This window comes from Gymnodraco acuticeps, unplaced genomic scaffold, assembly GCF_902827175.1.
Source record: "Gymnodraco acuticeps unplaced genomic scaffold, fGymAcu1.1, whole genome shotgun sequence".
Lineage (NCBI taxonomy): Eukaryota > Metazoa > Chordata > Actinopteri > Perciformes > Bathydraconidae > Gymnodraco > Gymnodraco acuticeps.
Window position 1 is genome coordinate 25,359 of NW_022992103.1, and position 13,870 is coordinate 39,228.

A 13,870-nucleotide genomic window follows, 5' to 3' on the forward strand; every position below is an offset into this window, starting at 1 on the left:
CTCATTTGCTTACGCACTATTCATGTAGCAATGCTATTACACCTATTGGCATCATCTGAAATGAATGAACAGCAACACAATAAAATTACCACTACTAAATGATCCTGCATAATATTTCTGTTGATGCCACATTTAGACATTCTTTCACTGTTTTGGGGGGTATAGAGGGAAGTGATTACTGCTTTTAACTCTTAACATCTTTATCTTAAGTTAGTAAATACAAACTAAAGCTGCTTCTAATACACCTTATTTGAACCTTGAATGTTGCTTTTTTGAATTTTGTCTTGAATCTATTAGATTATACAAGCCTCAGTTTCATAATATAATGTGTCTGTCAATTTTAGCACCAAACTTGTTTATTTTTTTAAACAAACCCACAACATATTTGTTTTAAAAATAATAATAATAGCCCTTTCACAATTTAGTCATTCTGACATGTTTTCATTTATTTATTTGCAAAGATATTTATTTGCAAAGATATATTATTTGTAAACTAGAATGCTTTTCAGCCATAAACCTTGAACAATTAAATTCAATGATTCTCTCTTCTAAACCATCTAACGTGTATGTTAGACCCAATTCCAACTAAGCTGTTGGAGGAAGTTTTTCCATTAATTAGCACTTCTTTATTAAATATTATGAATATGTCTTTATTATCAGGCTATGTTCCACAATCATTCAAAGTAGCAGTGATAAAACCGCTTCTTAAAAAGCACAACCTCGATCCAGAGGTTTTAGCCAACTATAGACCTATTTCTAATCTTCCGTTCCTCTAAAAAATGTGTGAGAAAGCGGTCGCAAAACAGCTGTGTGATTACTTAAAAAAATGATTTATTTGAAGATTTTCAGTCTGGCTTTAGAACACATCATAGCACAGAGACAGCTCTGGTTAAAGTCACAAGTGACATTCTAATAGCCTCTGACAAGGGACTTGTCTCTATTCTTGTTTTGCTCGATCTCAGTGCTGCATTTGATACTATCGATCATGATATCTTATTGCAAAGACGAGAGCACTTAGTTGGCATACAGGGAACTGCTTTAGGCTGGTTTAGGTCCTATTTATCTGAACGCTCTCAGTTTGTACGTGTCAATGATGAATCTTCCACGCAAACCAAAGTTAGCCATGGAGTGCCACAGGGCTCAGTGCTCGGACCTATTTTGTTCACATTATATATGCTTCCGTTAGGCAATATTATAAGGAATCATTCTGTACATTTTCATTGTTATGCGGATGATACTCAACTATATTTATCAATCATCTAAATAAAATTCAAGGACTTAAAAACCTGGATGACCTTAAACTTTTTGATGTTAAACACGACCAAAACTGAAGTTATTGTACTTGGCCCGATATTTGATCAGGATTTATCCTTTAACGCCCACATAAAATCAATTTCAAGGACCGCCTACTTCCATCTATGTAACATTGCAAAAATCAGGCATATATTGCCTCAAAACGATGCAGAGAAACTAGTCCATGCATTTGTTACTTCAAGGCTGGATTATTGTAACTCTTTATTATCAGGGTGTACCAAGAAGTCAGTCAAGTCGCTTCAGCTGATTCAAAATGCTGCAGCTCGTGAACTAACCAGAGTTAGGAAAAGGGCTCCCTATAGAACTGGCTCCCTATAGAACACAGGATATAATTTAAAATTCTTCTTCTCGCCTACAAAGCCCTTAATGGGCAGGCGCCATCTTACCTTAAAGAACTCATTATACCCTACTGTCCTACTAGGGCATTGCGTTCCAATAATGCAGGGTTGTTGGTTGTTCCTAGTCTCTAAAAGTACAATGGGAGCCAGAGCTTTTCTTATCAAGCTCCACATTTGTGGAATCAGCTTCCAGTTTGTGTTCGGGCGGCAGACACTGTTAATCTGTGATGGTTATTCTCGTGTCCAGGAGAGAGAAGTTTAAAAGGAGACTAAATGGAGTCTCTGGAGGTTCAAATGTGGTACTTTAATTAATAAAAAAGGCGCGGTATGTTTACAAGCAGAATATTGTTCATTCAGAAAAACGGCTGTGTTCTGGCTCTCTGGTGAGCGAAGGGAAAAGAGAGGCCGAACCGCTCAGGTGCTGCTGTTATATATCCTCTGCTGGCTCCTCCCTGCGGGCCGGCCCTCCACATCTTAATGTCCGTTGTTACGTTAAACAGAGGATTCAGGCATTGTACATTCAATATATACTTAAACACGCCTCTTCTCCTCATATTCTCTTTCATCACTTTTCCTTTAGCACATTCTAAACGTTGTAGTCAATATTCTAAAAAATACAGAAAATACTTCACGGCTGGTTTGGTTTTTGGTGATTCCGGATGTTGTCACAGTTTACCCACGTCTGTAAACAATAACTTTATTCAAATAAACTGTACCTTCATTTAATATTCAGCAATAATAATACGTCTATAGTTGCAGTGTTAAAATCAGTAGGTTTCGGTGTGCATCACTCCATGGCTGCTTCTCAGGTCGACTATTTTCATTTCCTCGCTCCTCGGTCTCACCGGAAGTTGATTTGCCTGCGCCATCTTGAGTACCGTTCCATGGCTCTTATTTCTGCCGGAGGATCGAGGAGCGAGAAGCGATAATGGAGGAGCGATAACCGAGGAACCACCAGACCATCCTCCGATGAAATCCTCAGATACTCACCCCGCCCCCTTACTGTGTATCGCTCACTGATTGGATGAGGCAGTGCATGCACTGATCTGATGCTTCTTGACATGAGAGCAGAGTGAAGAATATACATGAACCTCACAGGAGTCACTCCTCAGTTTATACCGTGTTTTGTTTCAATGCATGTATCATTTAGTTACAAATATGTGATATATCTGAACAACAAAGTGGTCAAAAATAATTTAATTCATTTTTTGGAAACATTTTCATGATCGCTTTTTTCGTTTTACATTTTCATTTATTGTCATTTCCATTCATTAAGTGCTATTAAAATGTTAATTTACTACATATCCAAATAAACAAACAAAGTGTGCAATCCAATTGAATGTTAATCTAACTGGGTTTTGATAGATAACATATCTCTTTTTCTTCTCTCAATTATTTTATTTCTATTGTGCACTCTAATCAATATTAATCAAACTATTGTTCGTTTATAAATGTTAATAATGGCGTTTATCTTTTTTGAGAATTAGTTCTTATTTTATTTTATTTATTGGGGTCTACAACAGATGATACAAATGTTTGTGTCAGTAAATGTGTACTAACAGAGGCGGGGGGGTGTGTGGAAATAACGGGGACAGAGCTGCTGTCAGACGATCAGCTGTGCAGCGTCATCACAAACGGACGTCGCTTCACGTGACACTCCAGAGGAAAGGACGTCCAATTGCTCTTAAAACTAATTTCCGTGGTTTCCTTGTGTCCCTCCATGCTTCTCTGGTGGGAGGGACTAAACGCAGGGAAACGACGCAAGAGGGAAGAGGGAATAGGGAAGCAAGGATTTCATTTAATCGACCTGAGAAGCAGCCCATGTCATTTCGCTACTAAATTCACCTCTATAAGAAATGGTAAACTAGCCACATGCTAACTGCTAACCGGAGATGAAGGATTATCAGAATAAAAGCATAACAACTGGTTGTGCACAAGAATTTTCTGGTTTTTCAGTATAAAACAGCATTTAACTGACGGTATGTTTAAACTACTTATATACACCATCAAAACATTGATTTTAATTTCTAACAGTCCCTCCTTACACACCTAAAAGGTTTGTATCTAATACTGAAATCAATGAGTTCTTCATCTGAACTTTGCATAGTACATAACTCATATTACAAACATACAATCAAAATGGAATGGTTCAATAGCCTTAACTTTACTAAAATACAAAAAATACTTTTACTGGACACAAACACAAAAGTTTTCCCTTGTGCTTAACTTCTAGTGTTTACATTCAATATGGTTCTTCAAAATAGCAGCAATGGCTTGGTATTAGAACATTTCTTCCTCCCTCCTTTCACAGAAACCGTTCTCATACCACGCTCAGTGTTAAGGCACTTGTTTTTACAAAGTGAAAAGAAACAACCCATTTTAGAATAGCAATGATTCTAAAATACATGAAATCTACCATATAGAACAGTGTAAAATAATAAAAATGAAATAAACTATCTTGTACCAGTGTAATGTAATAATAAAAATAAAAATACACTATCTTGGAATAGTATAGAGTAAAATAAAAATACACTATCTTGGCATAGTATAAGTAAATTGAAATGGATTCACTCCATTTTAGCATTTTATTTTGCTCACTTCTTCACATGATTTCATCATTTAAAGAGTCACATTGGCTGGACATTCATTGAACAATCTCATCTCTGAACATCCACATCATTCAAACTAACTCATCATTTTCATCTACATCTGTATACGGGGGTGGATCGTCCTGTTCTGCTAGCATTTGTAACTGTCCCCCATGAGAAATGTACCCTCCCTCCTTTCATACCATTTAAGGTATGAAAGTAATATGTTCTCTGGAAGAGGCCGTCGTGATCAATCGGTATTTTAGGACATGGAATTAGTGCAACATCTAGGCCTCCCCTGGGCGCCCCTATGCTATCCTTTTACCCTGGAGCCTAAACTCCCCCTGGGACTGGTCTCTTAGCCCTAGTAGCTTTGGGTGTTCTGGTCTAATGCAGTGATAAAGTCCCTGAAATGGTGTGAAAACCGGTGGAATATCAATAACTCATTATACTAATTTATTTTCATTTCTGGTCCACTTAAATAACTATGCTAACCTCCTTAACAGTGTGTGGAACCTTGGGTGCCCGAGCATGTGATAATTACTCCCTCCTTTAACAAGGACTTTAAAAACAGAAGTCATTTCATTAATGGTTTGTAGTTCAATTCAGGAATTTTCACTCATGGCTGATATGTTTCTCCTTTTAAATAACATCTCTAAATGTCAGGTCATCACTGATTAAATGGATGAGTATTAGGAGGTGGTGGCACTTGTCTTTTAAAACTCATACTCTGGTGCCGTGCGCTCCCTCTGAAGCTGCAAGTAAGATTTAAAACATCTGCAGGGTGGGTTGAGCAACCCCTTCTCCCTGAACGATATTTGTTGTTGAAAATATGCACCATTAAAATGAGTGATCCAAGGCCCCGCATGTATTACTCCCAATTATACTAGTTTTTCAAAATTAAAATCTTCAATCGCTCTTTGCCTAGTGTCTTTTTAAAACTCTACATCTTGGACGACAAACAAATGTTGTTTCCACCTTAACAGTTCTCCTATGGTAATATCCATGCTACAATGGTGAAACCAATACTCTAGATTGGAATACTTTCTTTGGCTTGGTACTATTTTCCATTCAAATAAAGATTTGCCTGCTATCTATATTGTAACAAATTAAATCTTCCCCAAATTCTCACATGAATAAGAATCTCTATAAGAATAATTTGTTTATTATGATGAAAAGATTGAATAATATGTTCTACCCTCAGTGTGTTTTTTAGGATTATTTTCTAATAAGTGTGTTTATGTGTAAACTCACTCACTCCTGTGTTCCTTCTCTCCCCCTCTGGTTGTCAAGCCACGACCCCCTCAGGTTCTGCTGGCCCATGCCAACTCCTCTGGTTCTGTCTTCTCCTCCGTCCTGTCTTCTCCTCAGTCCATCCGCACTTGGATCTTCCCGCTGTAACTCTTTTCAGTGGCCCAACTGCTTTGCATTTCATCTCCTCCTTTTCAGTCTCTACGCTGTTGCATGGAGGGCGTATTCCGCTCTCATGTCCCACACTCTGCTCTTGTGCCAAATCTCGTGGCTCAGCTTGGAACTTCATGTCCTGTGGGGGACCGATGTGAGTTTGCCTCTTTGTCAGCATGCTGGTTTGGTTCTAGATGCCTCAGGTGGAGATGGTTCTGGATGCCTCAGGTCGTTGTTGGTTCAGCTCGGGTTGTCTGTCTGTTTGATGGAGGAGGAGGAGTCTCCTGTGGTGAGGTCATTTGTCTGAAGATGGGGTCGTAGCATTCTGACAGGCAGAGAGAGAGAGAGAGAGATCTCGGGACGCATTACCTATAGTTAATTCTAACACACTGAGGTAAAATATATCCAATCCTTTCCACATCTTACTATCTGTCTTAGATGTTAAATGTCATCTAAACCCAATTAATGTCTACTAATGGTTGTGCCATATCCCTAAACATTGTTTCCACCCACTGTAACATGGCTACTCCAAATAACTCTTTCAGGAAACCATTTTCTTCTATAAATTAAAAATACCAACATGTTTCAAGCACCACATATTTCACACTATAAAAGAACGTCCCCATATTTTCTCCATCACTTTTAAATCTCACTGTTATTTAGAACATAAGTAACTTTTGTGACTGGACATATCTGCAATGTCGCCACAATCTGCTGGGGAATTTTGTTCATAGAGTTTGTACGTACAAAGCTGTACTTGTGGGTTAGTAGCCTGTTTCTACTATAATCATTTTCAATAATTGTGCTCAGGTCACCGGTTGGTTGTCCATAAACTTAACAGGGGTGTTTCTGGCACAGACTAAAACATGGATCCAGTGTATTTGGAGATTCCCCTAATCTGTAAATCCCCATCACTTACATATCCCGATCACTTAAACCCATCATCATTTGATAGAAGAACTGCATATATGGGGGGTGAATCATCTTGATTGTAACCCCCTCACCTTTGGGACCGAGTATTTCTAAATCCTCCTCTTGTTGCTCAGCTGATCTTTTGGCTCTGGGGATAAGTGAAAGTCTCTGAAACACAGCTGGAGTTCTGTTAGTGATGTGGGCATTATCTATGAGTGGACTAATGGATCCATGTCTTACTTGATATTGTACTCCCCATCCAACCAGAAAGGTGCCAAGTGTAATGAGCACAATCAACAATGCTATTCTGACTCTTATCCCTAGGGGACCCCACAATTGGTTTGGCTTTGTTCTTGACATCATCTCTATTTTCTCCCTGGTTGTGTCAGTTACATAATTTAAATAATGAGTACTATAATAACATATACAAAAATGTGACTCTTTTTCAGATGTAAAGCAAAAATAGGTTTTCACTTTAGTGTACAATCTATAACAATCTATAGACAATTCGTCTTTTGAGCTGTTTCCATCTTTATCTTATTTCTATTTATTGTTTTGTTCCAGCTCTGCCAAATCAATCCTAACTCCCAATAATGTTCTGGAAGTTGCCAGTGAAGGGTGACAATGTGTGAGGTGGTGTCAATTTGCTCCTTTTTCTTTACCTTTAAACCGGAGCGCGTGTGAAGTTCATTACAACTTCTCACCGTTCCGTCCACCGGGGATCAGCTCACTGTCTTTTGTGAACTTTCACCCTCACCCAATCACCTGGCCGAACAGGAGTCTCTTCTGGTGTCTCGTTTGGTATCTCTGTAGCTTTCTTAATCTGTGTAGACAAAACTTGGATAATATTATGGACATATTCATTACTTTTATTCGTCTAATAACTAAAACTGGACCACTCCCTCCTTGGAGCAGGCCCAAGCTTTGGCATACCTTTTGTCGTTATGAGACCTATTATTAACTACATGTTATTATTTATTAACTACAACGTCACTGAAAATCAACATATCTGTATAATCATGACACTCCCTCCTTTGAGCAGAACATGCTCAATTAATATGTGACCTGCTCTATCGAAATCAGTCGCATTGACCCGAAGACACATTTTGAGTTGTATACACTGTTGGACAGAGGATATTCCTAGCTTTCTAATGATATCAGGATTGTTTTTGTACTCCAAATATTAAGCGAAATATGTCACATTATATAATGACTGTCACCGAGTCATCATTTTGAGAAAAAGGCCTTCAAAGTTTTCTCTTCTCTGAGATCCATCGATCTGATTGATTATTAGTGGAGCAAATGATCAAAATACTACGGAGGGAAGATATTTTCGTTGGAGGGGAAGCTCGCGTGTGTGTGCATGTGCGTGTGTGTTTGTGTAATTTTGCGTTTGTGTGTATTGTGTTTGTTTCCCGGGGAAAACACTCACCAGAAACACCGGCTGTTGTTATGCCTGCTGTGACGTTCAGTTACTCCGTTCTCCACTTGTAATTATGCCGTTACAAGCTTCAAAGTTATATTTATCATCTGAATTTGCCGAAACAAGTTTAATATTCTGAAAGCCAAGACTTTGTTTAATTGAAATCAGATGAAAACAAACTGTAACGGACCCTGCCGTGTTATCTATGATTACTATACTCTTACATTCAAATTTCAGCCAGAGGGAGGGGGGGCGGCGATGCGGAAGAGCAGATTGCGAATGATAGGTGCCTGTCTTCGTCCCTTTACAAGCTTCAAAAATGTATTTATCGTGTGATTTTGGAAATAAAAGTTTCATATTCTGAAAGCCAAGATTTTGTTTGTTTAAAATCAAACAAAACACCCGAACCCCGAAAAAATAGTTTTTTACGTAAATCCACGTTTATTTTTAAATGAGCCGTTGCGACTTCCGACTGATTTCGATAGAGCGGGTCACATATTGCAATGATTATCCTATTCTGAACAGGACATGTAAAACCCATAACGTTGCATTAAATAAATATAACTTCTCCGTGTACCCATAAGGCGTACAAAATATCGTATGATGTATGGCTTTCTGATGGTATAAAAACATATTCACTAAAATCTGCCATTAGCACAAAAAATGGTTTACTTGTTGCAATAATGGCTTTTGTCCTGGTATTATGCATTATTGTTGCTACGAAAAACAATACCCCTGGTGTCGCTAATGCGTCTCAATAATTCTAGGATTGGGGATAGTTTGATACTGCTGAACAAAGATATGATAAAATAATATTTCTCTAAACTAGAGGGAAAATACGAACCATTCTCACCTAGGGTGACATGCATGAAGGGCTGGTGCCCCTCACTCAAAATGAGATATTGCCTTACGCACTACATTATAAATCAGTAAAATTACTCAAGAATAAATAAATAAAAACTGATTCTTGAAACTGTTGTAAAAACCCTACAACTTCTTCATCCAAGCTATCAATCAGTGTTATGTTATTTAATCTGCAGCTCATTACCTTAAAACAGATACTTCAGACCGATTATAAAATGGTGTTTATGAGAAAAAATGTAATCTGACTCCATAAATCACATAATTGTTTGACTAAAAAAAAAACTACACTTCCACTAACAATAAATGAAGTTCCCCTTCTGACGGGGTCTATCTATGTACTGGCTGGAAAATGTTGTGCCAGTCTCTGTCGCTTCGTCACTGTTCTCCCGCTAACAGTCACTCTCTAGTTCTGCTGGGTTCTTGTTGACTTCTTCACTGGTTTGAGACAAGCGACCCTATCGGACACCTCCCTTTGTAGCCAGACTTCACCACAGCAGAATCGAGTTTCTGTTTTTAGGTCTCAACAGCTCCACGTCAGGTGTATCGCCGCCCCTTGAACTGCAGTCAGTGTAAACAGGAGGATTTGGTATGGATCCTCCTTCTTGGGCGAGTACTAGGTTTCCGTCTTCATATTTTTGGGTGGAAACCCCATCGTCTTGACCTCACTAGCTGTGTGGACACAATAGTTTTCTGTGTGGGGGAACAACATCACTCGTAGTCTCTATCCTTCTCATAATTACAAAAATAGTCTGCTAAATGTTCTACTATGTTTTAATCTTCTACTAATCTGTGGATGCTTTATGTGCAATATGCTACTCACTATCTCTTTAAATAACATTCAACCTCTCCCTCCTGTGTTGACAGATATGGCTCAATGTAGCTGGGTTTCAAAATACCCTTGGGCTGAAGATGTTGGTCTGGCCCTCTGAGCTTCCTCATTGCTGTGATTGATACCAGGGTGTCAGTGGCATTTGGGTCATGTTTGGCACCCCTGTTCGTCTTTGACATCTCTGGGACCCCCTGCCTCCGTTGTCATCATCGAAACCTCCTGGTTGTTGGTTCTGCTTCTGATTTTCTGGCACTATCTGAGATTTAACAGTTTGAGGTGTCTGCCCTGCATTCTCTGGTTCTTCTTGAGCTTGAATTATTGGAGGTGTCTGCCCTGCCTTCTCTGGAAGTTTCCCCTCCCTTCTCCTTGTCTTGTTCCTACAAGCTACTTTGTTTTTTCTGCTATGTCTTCCCTCACTGGCAGGTCTGCTACTCGGACCACATTTATGCTGTGTGCCAATAGGCTGGCATATTCCAGATGGAGTATCAGACTTGTAACTCTTATAAATCTTTCTTCATCTTCCCTCCATATAGTTCTTTTAATTGGAAAGGTTAAAGCATCTGATCAGATTATTACCCTTTCCTTGATATCTGCAGTTGAGCCTGGCTCTGCGTCTGGTCTCAACTTAGTTTCTTTCAGTGACATGCTCTCTTCCTATTCGAATGAATATTATTAAGTTATCAAAGATTGAAACACTAATCCTCCGACTAGCACCTTCGTTCCTGATAAATAATATCCTATGTCATCCGAACTTAACTTTAAATCTGGGTAGGGTTTTTTTTTTTTTTTTTTTTTGTAAAATATTAATAAATTAAATTAAAAGATAAAAAGTATGCACATTTTTAAATCTGAAATGTTAAAATAAAAATTGTACAGTGTATCGTTTTGACTTTGAGATATGAAAATCAAAATCTACTGTGTACAGTGCATACCGAAATGTATGGAACTATATAAATGTCATAATTTGTGTTAGCTTTAATCAATTGGTGTTTGAATATTCTACAGTCTAGTTTGAAAGTCTATTATGTAAAGTTTCTCATCTTTTAATTAGAAACCACTTTGTAATTCTGTCCTGGCGATTGGCGCATGTGTTCATTCATAACACTCAAAATCAAGCTTCAAAATGTTATAGTATCTTTGTAATAATTCTGTATTACCAGCAGAGTGCGCTATTGTAATTTCCAGCTCAATCCACTAGGGATAGCTGTTGCAAAACTGACCTCTTTTTAACAAGAAGAAGCTTATTTCCTTAAAAATGGGAAGAAAATTAAAATATGGTTAAACAACACAGCACATAACCGCCAAAACACATTTGCAAACAAGAATATAAAAAAAAACGCCAATACGCACTTGCAAACAAGAATATTTCAAATAAACCGCCAATACGCACTTGCAAACAAGAATATCTCAAATAAACCGCCAATACGCACTTGCAAACAAGAATATCTCAAATAAACCGCCAATACGCACTTGCAAACAAGAATATTTTCAAAACCAGACTCCTACAAATACCAAACTTCCCACGGTAAGATAACCTGTCTATTTTATAGTTCCAACTCTGCCAAGAAATATGATTTGTCCTTCTCAAGATGGAGTGCCTAGCCTCATGTGAGTGGGACTGAGTGTGTAAAAACAAGTACTTTCAATTAGCATTTCACGAAATGGCGACTGCCGTGTGGCTTATTTTCAGCATGAGGACAAGACAAGATGGCAACTGATTTTCCAACCTTTGACCTGAAGAACAAAGGGATTTGAAAACACCTCGTGGCTCTCACTGGGGAGTTTAAATAATGGCGGGGTGCAATCTTGTCAAGAAAATTGAACACAAAACAACACTGCAGTTTAAAATAACATTTCTATCTATGAAAAAATGGGCTTTATCTTATTGATATCATCACTTAAAGTTAGGAACCCTTACGCATAAGCTATAAACCTATCTACGTATTATTTGACTTTATAGTCCACTATTGGTCAACTGCTGCCATTTCGACACGCTAGGTGGAAGTAATATGGAAACTTATCAGCGACTATTAAATGACCGTCGTCAATTTAACGTAATGCTGTTGTAACTCCAAATACCATATTCCACCCGCAATATCTTGGTTGAAAATAGAACAGTTATGACCACTGATCAAAGCTTACACCTTAATCAAGCCTTTCCTCAAAAAGGACTTTTTAAAAACTGTTTTCAACTGTTTTCGACTAGCACTGTCTTCAGTTACTCAACCCTAAGTTGATTCGCTATGCCTTGTTGGTTTTCAATTACTTGATCCTTAATCAATTCGCTATGTCCCATAGATCTTAACAATAATCGTTAAATGGACTTATATATCCTTACGTCATAGGCTAACTCACTACTAACGTAACAAGAGACACCTACATGAAAACACAACAAGACACCTACCCGAAGTACAATGGCCACACACATTTATATTTTAAAATACAACACACACACAAATTAATAGCATGCAGGGTTAAATGTAAGAAAAAGAAGAAATTTGAACTCACCGTGCCTGTGAAAATGCAACGCCACGTGTTATGATTGTTATACATTTGGTTGTTTTAATATTAATTTCCCAGCTATTTTCAGGAACCGGAAGCAGCCGTCCAACACACAGTCCTAAGATTGTTCTGCATAAACTATTGAAGAATTTTGATGTAACAGGCTTCTTCTTTACCGTGGTTTGAGATCTCTGTGTGTCGAACGGGTTGCCAGCGGCTCCGGGCAACAGCCGGCTGTGTAGTCTCTCCGGTCCAACGAGAATCACGTCAGGGTACCAATTGTTAATCTGTGATGGTTATTCTCGTGTCCAGGAGAGAGAAGCTTAAAAGGAGACTAAATGGAGTCTCTGGAGGTTCAAATTTGGTACTTTAATTAATAAAAAAGGCGCGGTATGTTTACAAGCAGAATATTGTTCATTCAGAAAAACAGCTGTGTTCTGGCTCTCTGGTGAGCGAAGGGAAAAGAGAGGCCGAACCGCTCAGGTGCTGCTGTTATATATATCCTCTGCTGGCTCCTCCCTGCGGGCCGGCCCTCCACATCTTAATGTCCGTTGTTACGTTAAACAGAAGATTCAGGCATTGTACATTCAATATATACTTAAACACACCTCTTCTCCTCATATTGTCTTTCATCAATGTTCATTTAACACATTCTAAACGTTGTAGTCAATATTCTAAAAAATACAGAAAATACTTCACGGCTGGTTTGGTTTCTGGTCATTCCGGATGTTGTCACAGTTTACCCACGTCTGTAAACAATAACTTTATTCAAATAAACTGTACCTTCATTTAATATTCAGCAATAATAATACGTCTATAGTTGCAGTGTTAAAATCAGTAGGTTTCGGTGTGCATCACTCCATGTCATTTTGCTACTAAATTCACCTCTATAAGAAATGGTAAACTAGCCACATGCTAACTGCTAACCGGAGATGAAGGATTTTCAGAATAAAAGCTTAACAACTGGTTGTGCACAAGAATTTTCTGGTTTTTCAGTATAAAACAGCATTTAACTGACGGTATGTTTAAACTACTTATATACACCATCAAAACATTGATTTTAATTTCTAACAACACCCTATCCGTTTTTAAGAGTGCGCTTAAGACCTTCCTTTTTGATAAAGCTTATAGTTAGGGCTGATTAGATTCAGCCCCTAGTTTTGCTGATATAGGCTTAGTTTGTCGGGGGACATCTTACTTCTTCCTTCTCTCTGTCTATACCTGTGTACTCTCATGTTCCGATTAACCCAGCTTCCCCAAATGTCTTCTATATACGCTGGGATCCGGAGTCATGGATGATCCTGCGGTCCTGTGTCCTGCATCGCGAGCCCTGGATCTTGAGTCGTGGATGGTCCTGGATCATAGGTCCTGGATGGATATCCTCGTGGATTCATCTTCCTATTATACACACATGCATTTCCAAACATTTGGACTACCTATGTTGCAAATGTATTATTTTTACGTTCCCTCTTGGATAGGGGTACAAAAGGGAAACGACACGACCAGATTGGATTTGGTATATGTTACCGGTGGTTTATTTGTAACGGCAACTGAGTAAAATGATGTACACAAACAGCTTGACCCAACAACGGGTCAAGCTGTCACTATCTCACAAAAGGGTCTCCAAAAGAGAGTTGCCCTGTACTATACAAAAGGAAAGGAAATACCTCACTTCTAAAGTGGAAACAAAACAATA